We start from the raw sequence: 15,283 nt of genomic DNA on the forward strand, positions 1-15,283 counted from the left end.
GCCCTTGGAGTTCAGCTTTGGTTTTGGCCCTGCTCCTGCCTGTCGGCCACACTCAGCCATCTGTCTCCAGCCCAGACAAGAGGGGGTGAAAGCAGCGGCTGATTAGGTCTCACTTGCTCACTCAGGCTGGGGAGAGGGAGGGATATGGCAGCCACAATTGAGATGTGCAGGGAGTGCCTGTAGCAGCAGAGGCTGGCAGGATGTTGCTACAGTCTGAGGGGCACTGTGCATTCTTCTGGCGAATTTCCCCAGATCATGGGACCCTTGGCAGTGGTGGGCTGTGCAGGCTCCCAGGAACGTGTGAGCAGTGACCTGCACTTGCACACAGGATCTTTGCTTATAGCAGTGGCAGCCATCACCCACTTCTGGGTTCTGAGATAACAGTGGTGTCTTGTGTCCACCTCTGGAGCTCGCATATGTGGTGCTCTGCCGTCTGTGAACACACAGAGCTAGAAGCTCCTATGATGGGCCCACCCCTCTCCTTGCACACCCCACAAGAGCAGTCCCTTGCCTCTCTGGCTGGCCAAGGCTACTTCCTGGACTCCCTCAGCTGTGCCACACTAGCCCCCTCAGGCTGTCTTCCTGCAGCCAACCCCAGTCTTCTCCCTGGGGTCTGACCTCCAAATCTCAAGTCTCAGCATCCAACCCCCACCTGCCCCAGTGGGCAGACTAGCTTCTCAGGCTGGGGATTGCTGGTCAGAACCAATCATCTCTGTGGGGTTCTCTCTGCTTTGCCCTGTTGCTTCTTTGAGGCTCCAAAGCTCTCCCCCCAACCATCCCTGCCAGTGAAGGATCTTCCTAGTGTGCAGAAACTTTTCCTCTTTCACAGCTCTCTCCCAGAGGCACAGGTCTGGTCCCGATTCCTTTTTCTCTCCCTTTTTTTTTTTCTTTGTGGTACGCGAGCCTCTCACTGCTGTGGTCTCTCCCATTGTGGAGCACAGGCTCCGGATGCGCAGGCTCAACAGCCATGGCTCACAGGCCTAGCTGCTTCGCGGCATGTGGGATCTTCCCAGACCGGGGCATGAACCCGTGTACCCTGCATCGGCAGTCAGACTCTCAACCACTGAGCCACCAGGGAAGCCCTGTCTCTTTAAAAAAATATATTTTTTGGGCTTCCCTGGTGGCGCAGTGGTTGAGAATCTGCCTGCCAATGCAGGGGACATGGTTTCGAGCCCTGGTCCGGGAAGATCCCACATGCCGTGGAGCAACTAGGCCCGTGAGCCACAACTACTGAGCCTGCGCGTCTGGAGCCTGTGCTCCGCAACAAGAGAGGCCGCGATAGTGAGAGGCCCGCGCACCGCGATGAAGAGTGTTCCCCACTTGCCGCAACGAGAGAAAGCCCTCGCACAGAAACAAAGACCCAACACATCAAAAATAAATAAGTAAATTCATAATTAGATGGTTTTAAAATATATATATATATATTTTTGCCCTACCCAGTTTCCTGGAAATTTTCTTGCATTTTTGGAACTCTGAGGTTTTCTGCCAGCATTCAAATTGTGTTCTGTAGGAGTCATTCCACATGTATTTTTGATGTATCTGTGGGGAGTAGGTGATCTCCACATCTTACTCCTCTGCCATCTTGAGGTTATCCTCCTAGAAATTTTAAAATTTCTTCTAGGTTTTATCCATTTTTTTGGCATATAATTGATAAATTTCTTTTAGTTTATCCAATTTCTTGGCATATAATTGATTATTGTTGTCTCTTATGATCCTCTATATTTCTGTAATATCAGTTGTGATGACTCATTCATTTAAAAACTTTATTTACTTAAGTCTTTTCTCTTTTTTCTTCATTCATTTAGCTAAAGGTTTGTCAATTTTATCTTTTCAAAAAAATAGCTGTTAATTTTTTTGACCTTTCCTATTATTTTTTCTGGTCCCTATTTTATTAATTTCTTCCCGATCTTTGTTATTTCCCTCCTTCTTCTTACTTAAGGCTTAGTTTCTTCTTCTTTTTCTAGTTTCTTGACGTATAAATAAGGTTGTTTATTTAAAATCTTTCTATTTTCTTACTATGCATTTTTCACTATAAACTTCCCTCAAAGAACTGCTTTTGCAACTTCCCACAAGTTTTGGTGTGCTGTGTTTCCATTTTCATTTGTTTTTAGTGTTTTTTTAAATTTCCCTTTTTTATTTCTTCCCTGACCCATTACTTGTTCAGGAGTGTGCTTTTTAGTTTCCACATGTTTGTAAAATTTATAGCTTTCCTCTTGCTGTTGATTTCTAGTTTCATGATATTTGGTATACTTTAAATCTTTAAAAATCTGCTGAGACTTGCTTCTGGCCTATAATATGATCTATCCTAGAGATAGATCCATGTGTACTTGAGAAGAATGTGCATTCTGCTACTGTCAGATGGAATTTTCTATAGGTGTCTTCTTGGTCAGCTTGGTGAAATATATGATTCAGGTTCAATGTTTCCCTGATTTACGTTCTGTCTGGATATCTATCCATTGTTAAAAGTGGGATATTGAATCCTCTATTGCTGTATTGTTGTCTCTTTCTTCCTTCAGATCTGTTTGTATTTGTTTAATACATTTGGGTGCTCTGAGGTAGAGTGTGTATATATTTACAATTGTTTTGCCTTCTTAATGAATTGACCCCCTTTATCATTATATAATGACCATCTTTGTCTCATTATTTTTTTTTGGCTTAATGTTTACTTTATGAGATATAAGTATAGCTACCTCAACTTTCTTTTGGTTTTCACTTGCATGGAGTATCTTTCTTTTTTAATTGTTCTCCTCTGACTTGGTATTTCAAAGTTCCTATCCTATATATCACTGATTCTATCTTCTGTTTGGTCTATTCTGCTGTAGATGGCCTATACTGCATTCTTCATTTTATTCATTGAATTCTTCAGCTCTAGAATTCCTATTTAGTTCCTTTTTATGATTCCTATCTCTGTTGATTTCTCATGTTGTTCATGTATTGTTTTCCTGATTTTGTTGAATGGCTTTCTGTCTGTTTTCTTGTAGTTTGTTGGGTTTCCTCAAAACAACTGTTTTGATTTATTTTATCAGTTATATTGCAAAATTTTTTGTCTTTGAATTCAGTTACTAGAGGACTATCATTGCTTTTGGTGATAACATGTTTCCTTCATTCTTCATGTTCCCTGGAGTTTTGCATTGCTATTTTTGCACTAGATGTATCAGTCACCTCAAATCTTTACCAGTTATCCTCCTTTTTTTTTTTTTTTTTTTTTGCGATATGCGGGTCTCTCACCACTGTGGCCTCTCCCGTTGTGGAGCACAGGCTCCAGATGCGCAGGCTCAGCAGCCATGGCTCATGGGTCCAGCCACTCCACAGCATGTGGGATCCTCCCGGACAAGGGCATGAACCCGCATCCCCTGCATTGGCAGGTGGACTCTCAACCACTGGGCCACCAGGGAAGCCCCGGGAGATACTTTTTATTGGCCTGGTTTTATCTGGGACTTTCTCCAACCTTGTATGGATACACCTGCTCCATACTTCTTGTTCATTCTGTGGCAGAGGTCTTATGTCTTATCTGGTTCTTACAGCTCACCAGGCCAGCTGCAGGAAATCTCTCTGTTGTTTTGCAAAATGTGGTGTTATAGCTCATGTTTGTGGTTTCTCCCTTGCTGATACTTTGACCTAGTTTTCTGAGGGTACTCTGTCTAGCAGAGCTTGGCCACCAAACTCAGGTATGTGTACAGGATCCAACCCCAGAGTTGGGGGAAATATAGGCATATCACTCAGGGGATTGGGGATGTGAGGTAAGGAAATCTTAAAGTGTTCTCCCAGCAGCTCTTGGGTAGGCTTCTTGCTGGAGTCTTGAAAGCAGACAGCAGGAATGGCAACCCTTTAATGCCCCTTGATATTCTTATCTGACTCTTTCCTGACCTCCCCTTCCATCCACATCAGGGAGTCTCAACGCAGTACTCTGGGTGCTGCAGGAGAGAAATGTGTTTCTCTAGCAGTGTCCCACACAACTGGAGTAGCTGCTCTCCCCTCTGAAAGAGAGGTCCCCATGCTGTGCTGCCTTGGGAGAGGAGTGGTGCTTGCGAATTCCTCTTACCTTCTCCAATATGTCCAAACTTGGGTCCCCCCCCCCTTTTCTTTTTGCTCCAATGGAGTGTTGGAATCTCTATTTGGGAAGGCTGGACTTTTCTACAAAGGTTCTCTCATCCATGGGTGTCTGCCCAAAACAGCACTCTCTGTTTTCTCCAACCAAGCCTGAAAGGGACTGGACCCATTTACCAGATCTTGCTTGTTTCACAACCTGTAGAGAGATCTGTCTGACAATTCATAGGTGGAAGAGACTCCTCCTGGGTCTCTTGGCATATGTTGCTGGATCCCACAACTCCCACAGAGGTACTTTTCTTCATGGATGGATGCCAAAATTAAGTAGTTAAAAATGGGGCACAAAGAAGAAGGACATATTATGTTGCCATGAAACAGATATCACTCTGCATATTCCCCAAAAAACTTTATTTACAAAAATCGTTGCTGGTCCACTAACTATAGTTTGCTGACCCCTGCTATAAATAGCATAGATTTGGTTAAAAATTTAAATATTAATCTTCAACATCTAAGTTATCATATATTGGTTTTCTTTTTCCTCTTTGAACAATTTTAAATGATATGCAAAATAGAAAAAATGTAAACATTCACATACAAAAGGTTTCCTTTACTACCTTCCCTCTCAGTTCTTAATTTACTTGATCACTGGGGAGCAGTGTGCTTCATCCTTTTACCTCCTATAGTGAATATAAAAATTTCTTCAAATTCTGATGTGGGAGAAACAAAATGAATAATTTTACTGTATCTATACCTAAATGCCTCTTTTTTTTGCTATTTTTTTCTAAACAGCTGTGATTCTTGAAATCATTTGTTTTTGGAAGACATTTTTAAACTTCCCTTTTATGAATACAGGAAAAATAGTTTTTTGTGATTTGAGAATTTGTAGCACTGTGAATAATATACTGCATTCTGAAAGGCTGACTCAGGAAGAATTAGAAAGCCCTCTTATTCATGCTTCTCCATTTTCCTTCTATCTTCTGTTAACTAGGTACAAACAATTTGAGGGAAGCCATATATAAGGGATGAGTAAAGTTTTGGCAGATGAAGAAAAAATGGAGGAGATTTGATTCCTCACCTGCTTATTTTTATAACAGAGGAAATTGAGACCTGGACAAGGTTAAACAATTTGCCCAAAGAAGATAAAGGTACCTCTTGATTTGTGTCTTATTACTATATTACATTTATTCAGTTTTGGTTCTAATTGATTATAGTTTTGTTTTTTAAAATGAGACCGATCTAATACAAAGTAGAGGAAGAATGTTTCTATAAATAATTATTCACAGCTTGGTATGTCCATGGCTGGAAAGCAGTGTGTTGCTCTGCTGAAGAGATGATGTGGCCTTCCTGGATTTAAGCACTTTTATAGTTTGTGCTTCATTGCCCTCCATTGTAATATAAAGTTCATTCATTCTCTGAGTTCCAAAATGCAGTGACCCTAAGCCAGAAAGGATGAAAATATTTATTTTAGTGTTCTTTTAAAAATAGAAGTTTATCTCATTCTATTTCTGAAGTTTAATATAGTATGTATTACATTCCAATTCATGCTAATTATGAAATATTTGACCACAAAAATCTAGCAGTTTACAATTAACAGATTTAATGATAGTGTCATAAAATTTTAGAATGAAAGGGACTTAATAGATGATTTATATCAATGGTTCTTACCTTTTTTTAGGATTGTGGATCACTCTGTGTATTAAAATTCTGGACTCTATTCTCCCAGAGATGTATATATATCTATCTATCTCACATATTTACAATGTATGTATTTTTAAGTTTTAGCCACCTTACAGATAGCCAAACTTTATTCATAGATCTCCCTCTTTGACTTCTAAGAATATCTGATGCAGTTTTGATTTTTGAAAATAGTACTTGAAAGAGTTTTAAGAAGCAATTCGTTAACATACAGGCAGACCTGTACTTAAACCATTCAAATAACTCTTACCTTTCTTTACTAATATGATATTAGAGAAAGAATACAAGATTAAAAGTCAAGAATCAATTGATCCCATAAATAACTAGCTGTTTGTTTTTGATCTTATCACTTAACCCCTCTGGGCCTTGGTTTCTTGTCACTAAATTAAAAGGCTTATGGAGCTAGAAGAAATCTTGGAAATCAATTTCAAGTGCTTAAAACTAGAGACGTTATTATATAGGAACACCTTCCAAACTTCAAATTTTAATTTACATATGGATTTTCAATAGCATTTACAATATTCATCATCTACTCAAGAATTTTGTCAGACACAAAATCTATCATTTAGTTAAATGGACAAAGCTAACATAATGAAGCAATGTGAAGAGTACTGATTAATTAAACTGTGTATATATGATTTCCCTCATAAAGGCAGATTGAGTCTTTACTTGCCTAAGCTCATGTAACTCATAAGTGGCAGATCTGGATGTGAACACAGGCACCTGTGTCTTCAACATAGCACAACCGTGGCTATTAAAGACAAAACCAGTGTGAGCAGGGGTGGCTGGAGAAGTTCTTTGTTGGTGCTGATACTTGAGCTGCTCATTAATGGAAAAGACCTAATGGGGCAATTAGACTTACACGTGACTCGAAGAGCATGGGCAGATTTCACAAGGAACTTAATACTGCTTACATTAATGTAGGCAGTATAATAACAGACACGTAGAGTCTTCTTGGCATTCAGTTTTCTCTCATAGGAATCACACTTGTTCTAGCCATCAAACATTACCTAGATCTGTGCTCTTTCTAAAATTCCTTTCCAACAATGTGCTGATACCTCCTGCTCTAGCACTGCAGCTTACTGTGTCTCAGATTGAACTCTGTGCTCTTTCTGCTCGCATAGGTCCAGTGGAGGAGGACCTCCACTGGACCTATGCGAGCAGAAAGAGCACAGAACATTTTTCAGCAGAAATTCTGCAGGCCAGAAGGGATGGTGTCATTAAGGCTCCTTCCAGCTCTAAAACACTACAAGAATATAGGATTAGAAATAGTAATGGCCACACATATCTTTTTTTCTCTATGATGTTCCTTATCCAAGCAAATAATGATAGTGTAATTTTAAAAATTCTTGGTGACAAAACTTACATTCTTGTATCCTACTCCTATCACAGTTTGTGAAAAAATGAATCACTAGAGGTTTCCTCTCTGGGTAAATTTTGTGCAAGTATGTTATTTTAAAATATCAATTCTATTTCTTTTTCTGGTCCCATATAAAACATTTACATTATATAAAGTCCACTTATGGAAAACATGAAAAGTCATTGCTTTGTCTAACTAAAATTCACAATGGGAATATTGGTGCTTTTGTGAGGAATTTTAGACATTACTTCAAATGTCAAATTCTAAAATGACAAATGACTGGCAAAGGTATGTTAGAAATATTAATAAATGTTTCTAGTTTCTTTTTTCTCTTTTAGGCCCTAAGCCTGTTTGTTCACATTCTATAATATCATTTTTTTCAAATTATGTTACTTTTCTCAGAGTCTTCTCCTCTGGATTGTGAGCCTTCAGGAGGCAGGGAGTGTCATTGTTATCTCAGCCCTTGATATGATCACTGCCTATAATAGGGAAGGAGGGAAGGATGGGGAAATGAGTAAAGGACATGAAAAGTGAGGGAAAAATCAATCTGCTTAGCAAAATTAACTTTTAGAGTATCTTATTTTATTAATATATATGCAAATATGTTTTGCATATTGTAATTTTTCACATTGAGTAAATCACTATTTCAATAAGTGATTTAAGCCTCCACAGTTTGCAAGGCACATAAGTGTACTTGAATTACTTGAATTAACTTAAAGATGTTTATTTTCAGGATAGTAAGTGGAAAGCTTCCAAATATCGAAAAGGGGAAGTTATAATACCTTTTAACTTGAAATTGAGAAATGCCTCAATAAGTGAAGAGTCATAAACTGTAGATGTTTTTACATATTTAACAGATTCTTTCCCCAAACCCACACTTATTTATTATTCAGTCTTGTATAACTTTTAAAAATTCTTGAGTTTTTGTTTTCTCATCTAGAGAATAATTATCTATTCTAGTCATTTGGAAATTTAAATTAGAATTTTGTTTAAAAAATTAAAGTTCAGTGACTGGGTATTATTGGTCTAAACTATAATATTGGTTTCTTTCTCCATTTCTCTACTTAAAAAACAAGAATAATTATATTTTGTGTAACATCTGATTTGATACTCACCATAATAAATTATGTGAATGGATTGTGAAAACTTAAAAGAGTTTCACAAATATTTGCTTGGTACTTATACCAACCACTCAAGATAATAGCTAAACAAGGACCCAGAAATTTCCAGAAGTAGTGTCCTTTTTTAAAACAAAATATCAAATCAAGGATATAAATGCATATAGGTGCTCAAAAGTGAAGATTACATTTAGTTACATGCAAATCAATATAAAATACAATCTATAATCAAATATTTAAAACAAGTCACTAATGAACTTAGTTTAAAAATAGATGAAAAGTTTAATTAAAAAATAAAAAAATAAAATTTAATTGTCTTATTTAAAAAAAGTTTAATTAAAAATAGATGTCATTTATGTTGGTAGGCATTCCTGTACCAATTCACTGGATTTTTGATTCCTTAATAGGAAGTTGTCTTTCATTGCTTACTTGAGAACAAAAAGAAAATTCCATTTCCAATAGTGAGTGTTTATAAACAGCTTTATAATTATTTCCAGTTTATATTTTTAAAAATGGTCCAGGGCCGCAGGACCCACCACCACTCACCCGGAGGGGCACGGACAGAGACAGCCACTGGGAATTCTGCCAGTGGGCCTCAGGACCTGCCCATGCTGTCTTGGGAAGGCATGGAAAGCTTCCACAACTGGGAAATCCGCCAGTGGGTGCCAGAACACACCCCACTCTCCCAGGAGGGTGCAGAAAGCTTCCACTACTGGGAAATATGCTAGTGGGTGCTGGGACCCACACTGCTGTCCCAGGAGGGTGTGGATAACTTCCTCCACTAGGAAATTCCCAGAGGAGGAATACCCAGAGGAGGACCTGAAACCACAGCTGAGCCCCAGGCACTACATGACTAAGGAAGAAGAACTGAAATCTCTTCTCGTGGCTGCAAGAGCTGTGAAGTTACACCTTCACTGACAAATCCCTAAATTCAGCACCTGCAAAGCATTTGAAAGGACAAAAAGTGCTAATGCACCTGGGGTGTGTCTGGCATTAGCAGCTGTGGGCTCTGTGGGCATGTGCCAGTGAGTGTAGGGCCAGATCAGAGTTTGAGATGCCTCAATAGCTCCCACAATAGGTCTAGGTGCACGAATACTGCAGTATTGGGACCTAACCTCAGTGGACCTGCATCAGTCGCTGGGTGAAAACAATGCCTGAGAGTCACCAGGGGCAATTGCTGGCACACCCACAGTTAAGATGGGACTGACAGCAGTGCCAACAACAGTACACTTCATGAGCCCATATAATGAGCAGAAGGAAACACAATAGAGCACATTCACAGGTGAACAGCTCCAAAGGAGGAAATCTCAGTGGCTTCTCTCCCAGTGGGAGCTCTCCAACTAGAGAGCAGACTCCATCCCTGACAGGACATTGACAACCACAGAGCAAAGGGGAGGCTCTGCTCAATATCTAAGGTAGGCTCTGATCACCACAACACACCTATCAAGGGGATAAGAGCACAAACCTCTGGACCAACCTCACCCAACTGGGGGCAGACACCAGAAGCAAGAGAAACTGCAATCCAGTATCCTGTGGAAAGGAGACCACAAACACAGTAAGTTTGACAAAATGAGACTACAAAGAAATATGTTGCAGAGGAAGGAACAAGATAAAAACCTACAATAACAACTAAATATAGAGGAGATAAGCAATCTGAAAAAGAATTCAGGGTAATGATAGTAAAGATGATCTAAGATTTTGGAAAGAGAATGAAGGCATGGATCAAGAAGATACAAGAAAAATTTAACAAAGAACTAGAAGAAATAAAGAACAAACAAACAGAGATGAACAAGACAGTAACTGAAATGAAAAACACATTAGAAGAAATCATTAGCAGAATAACTAAGGCAGAAGAATGGATAAGTGACCTGGAAGACAGAATGGTGGAAATTTCTGCCATGGAACAGAATAAAGAAAAAAAAATGAAAAGAAATGAAGACAGTCTCAGAGACCTCTGGGACAACATGAAACGCAGCAACATTTGAATTATAGGGGTCCCAGAAGAAGAAGAAAAAGAGAAAAGGCCTGAGCAAATATTTGAAGAGATCATAGTCAAAAACTTCCCTAACATGGAAAAGTCTCCCAAGTCCACGAAGTGCAGAGAGTCCCATACAGGATAAACCCAAGAAGATACATGCCAAGACACATATTAATCAAACTAACAAAATTAAATACAAAGAAAAAATATTAAAAGCAACAAGGAAAAGGCAACAAATAACATACAAAGGAATCCCCATAAGGTTATCAACTGATTTTTCAGCAGAAATTCTGCAGGCCAAAAGGGAGTGGCAGTATATATTTAAAATGGTGAAAGAGAAAACCTACAACCAAGAATACTCTACTGAGCAAAGCTCTCATTCATATTCAACAGAAAAATCAAAAGCTTTACAGACAATTTACAAAGCTTTACAGACAATAGAATTCAGCACCAGCAAACCAGCTTTACAACACTTGCTAAAGGAACTTTTCTAGGCAAGAAACACAAGAGAAGAGAACAAAAGAGGAAGGGAAGAAAAAAGACCTACAAAAACAAACCCAAAACAATTAAGAAAATGGCAATAGGAACATACATATTGATAATCACCTTAAATGTAAGTGGATTAAATGCTCCAAACAAAAGACAAAGACTGGCTAAATGGATAAAAAAACAAGACCTGTATATATGCTGTCTACAAGAGACCCACCTCAGAGCTAGGGACACACACAGACTGAAAGTGAGGGGATGGAAAAAGATATTCCGTGCAAATGGATCAAAAGAAAGGTGAAGTAACAATACTTACATCAGACAAAATAGACTTTAAAATAAAGACTGTTAACAAGTGATAAGGAAGGACACTACATAATGGTCAAGGGAGCGATCCAAGAAGAAGACATAACAATTGTAAATATATATGCACCCAACATAGTTGCACCTCAACATGTAAGGCAAATGTTAATAGCCATAAAAGGGGAAATCCTCAGTAACACAATAATAGTGGGGGACTCTAACACCCCACTTACATCAATGGACAGATCATCCAGACAGAAAATTAATAAGGAAACACAAGCTTTTAATGACACATTAGACCAGATAGACCTAATCGATATTTATAGGACTCTCCATCCAAAAGCACCAGAATACACTTTCTTCTCAAGAATATAAGGAACATTCTCCAGGATAGACCACATCTTGGATCATAAATGAAGCTTTGGTAAATTTAAGAAAATTGAGATCATATCAAGCATCTTTTCTGACCACAATGCTATAGGAGTAGAAATCAGTTACAGGAAAAAAATTGTAAAAAAACACAAACACATGGAGACTAAATAATATCTTACTAAATAGCCAATGGATTGCTGAAGAAATAAAAGAAGAACTAAGAATATACCTAGAGAAAAAAGACAATGACAACGTGATAATCCAAAACCTATGGGATACAGCAAAAGCAGTTCTAAGAGGGAAGTTTATAGCAGTATAGTCTTACCTCAAGAAACAAGAAAAATGTCAAATAAACAACATAACTTTATACCTAACTCAATTAGAGAAAGAAGAACAAATGAAACCCAAAGTTAGTAGAAGGAAAGAAATCATAAAGATGAGATCAGGAATAAATGAAATAGAAATGAAGAAAACAGTAGCAAAGATCAGTGAAACTAAAAGCTGGTTCTTTGAGAAGATAAACAAAATGGATAAACCTTTAACCAGAGTCATCAAGAAAAAAAGGGAGAGGACTCAAATCAATAAAATAAGAATTGAAAAAGGAGAAGTTACAACTGACACCACTATTGGCAACTCTATGCCAATAAAATGGACAACCTGGAAGAAATGGACAAATTCTTTGAAAGGTACAACCTCCCAAGACTGAACCAGGAAGAAATAGAAAATATGAGCAGACCAATCACAAGTGCTGAAATTGAAATAGTGATTAAAAATCTTCCAGCAAACAAAAGTCCAGGTCCAGATGGCTTCACAGATGAATTCTATCAAACATTTAGAGAAGAGCTAACACCTACTCTTCTCAAACTCTTCCAAAAAATCGTAGAGGAAGGAACATTCCCAAACTCATTCTACAAGACCACCATTGCCCTGATACAAAAACCACACAGGCCAATACCACTGATGAATGTAGACGCAAAAATCCTCAACAAAATACTAGCAAACAGAATCAAACAACACAGTAAAAAGATCATACACCATGATCAAGTGGGATTCATCCCAGGGATGCAAAGATTCTTCAATATACACAAATCAATCAATGTGATACACCATATTAGCAAATCAAAGAATAAAAACCATATGATCTTCTCAATAGATGCAGAAAAAGCTTTTGACAAAATTCAACACCCATTTATGATAAAAACTCTCCAGAAAGTGGGTATAGAGGGAAGCTACCTCAACATAATAAAAGCCATATATTACAAACTCACAGCCAGCATCATTCTCAATGGTGAAAAACTGAAAACATTTTATCTAAGATCAGGAACAAGACAAGGGTGCTCAGTCTCATCACTATTATTCAATATAGTTTTGGAAGTTTTAGCCACGACAATCAGAGAAGAAAAAGAAATAAAAGAATGCAAGTTTCAAAAGAAGAAGTAAAACTGTTGTAGATGAGATGATCACATTCATAGAAAATCCTAAAGATATCACCAGAAATCTACTAGAACTAATCAATGAATTTGGTAAGGTTGCAGGATACAAAATTAATGCATAGAAATCTCTTGCTATACACTAACAACAAAAGATGAGAAGGAGAAATTAAGGAAACAGTCCCATTCACCATTGCAACAAAAAGAATAAAATACCTAGGAATAAACCTACCAAAGGAGGTAAAAGACCTGTACTCAGAAAGCTGTAAGACACTGATGAAAGAAATCAAAGATGATACAAAGAGATGGAGAGGTATACCATGTTCTTAGATTGGAAAAATTAATGTTATGAAAATGACTATACTACCCAAAGCAATCTACAGATTCAGTTTAATCCCTATCTAATTACCAGTGGCATTTTTCACAGAATTAGAACTAAAAATTTTATAATTTGTAGGGAAACACAAAAGACCCGAAATAGCCAAAGCAATCTTGAGAAAGAAAAAAAGAGCTGGAGGAATCAGGCTCCCTGACTTCAGTCTATACTGCAAAGCTACAGTCATCAAGACAGTATATACAGGTGCAAAACCAGAAATATAGATCAATGGAACAGGATAGAAAGCTCAGAGATAAACTGGGGCACCTCTGATCACCTAATTTATGACAAAGGAGGCAAGAATATACAATGGAGAAAAGACAGTCTCTTGAATAAGTGGTGCTGGGAAAACTGGATAGCTACATGTAAAAGAATGAAATTAGAACACTCCCTAACACCATACACAAAAATAAGCTAAAATGGATTAAAGACCTAAATGTAACCTGGACACTATAAAACTCTTAGAGAGAAACATAAGCAGAACACTCTTTGACATAAATCGCAGCAAGAGCTATTTTGACCCACCTCCTAGAGTAATGAAAATAAAAACAAAAATAAACAAATGGGATCTAATTAAACTTCAAAGCTTTTGCACAGCAAAGGAAACCATAAACAAGATGAAAAGACAACCCTCAGAATGGGAGAAAATATTTACAAATGAAGCAGCTTACAAGAGATTTATCTCCAAAATATACAAACAGCTCATGCAACTCAATACCAAAATTACCCAATTAAAAAATAGGGGGAAGATCTAAATAGACATTTCTCCAAAGAAGACATACAGATGACCAAAAAGCACATGAAAAGATGCTCAACATCACTAATTATTAGAGAAATGCAAATCAAAACTACAATGAAGTATCACCTCACACCGATCGGAATGGCCATCATCAAAAAATCTACAAACAATAAATGCTGGAGATAATGTGGAATAAAGGGAACCCTCCTGCACTATTTGTGGGAAGATAAATTGGTACAGCCACTATGTAGAACAGTATGGAGGTTCCCTAAAAAACTTAAAATAAAACTACCATATGACCCAGCAATCCCACTCCTGGGCATATACCCAGAGAAAACCATAATTCAAAAAGATACATGCACCCCAATGTTCATTGCAGCACTATTTACAATAGGCAAAACATGGAAGCAACCTAAATGTCCATCAAAAGAGGAATGGATAAAGAAGATATGGTACATATATACAATGGAATATTACTCAGCAATAAAGAAACACAAAAGAATGCCATTTGCAGCAACATGGATTGACCTAGTGTTTGTCATTCTGAGTGAAGTAAGTCAGACACAGAGAGACAAAATATCATATTGCTTATACGTGGAATCTAAAAAAAGGGGGTACAAATGAACTTACAAAAGAGAAGTAGAGTCACAGATGTAGAAAACAAACTTATGGTTACCAGGGGATAAGGGGGTAGGGGAGGGATAAATTGTGAGATTGGGACTGACATATACACACTACTATACATAAAATAGGTAACTAATAAGAACCTACTGTATAGCACAGGGAACTCTACTCAATACTCTGTAATGGTCTATATGGGAAAAGTATCTAAAAAGAGAATGGATATATGTACATGTATAACTGATTCACTTTTCTGTACACCTGAAACTAATACAATATTGTAAATCAACTATACTCCAATAAAATTTAAAAAATGAAAAATAAACACATTCACCCTAGGAAAAAAAATAAAATAAAAAATAAAAAAGGGGCCACTAGAATAATGTGAATTGTTTGTACAATTGTTTCATGTCTTTGAAACTTGTCAAAGAGAAGAATGTTTATTGAGTAAGGAGTGCCTAGAGTAAAAATGCTAGAGCCAGAAACAATCTTATGGTTTAGATATTACCTTTTTCAGATATCTTTTTGAATCATCTTTTTCAAACAGTTATAGCTGAAGTATTTGAGAATCTAGAATTATTTGAGTAATCAAATCACAAACACATAGTACTTAGTGGAAAATATGGAACTAGAACTCAGGTGGTAGGATCCAGCCCTGAGGCAGTCTTTAAATGAAGACGAATCCACCATTAGCATTTTAAGCTCTGTCAGAAGCTAGCATGTGTACTGCTTAATGTAGCAGGTTAGCCACTGGTGCT

This window comes from Mesoplodon bidens (genome assembly GCF_964165515.1).
Source record: "Mesoplodon bidens genome assembly, chromosome: 7".
Lineage (NCBI taxonomy): Eukaryota > Metazoa > Chordata > Mammalia > Artiodactyla > Ziphiidae > Mesoplodon > Mesoplodon bidens.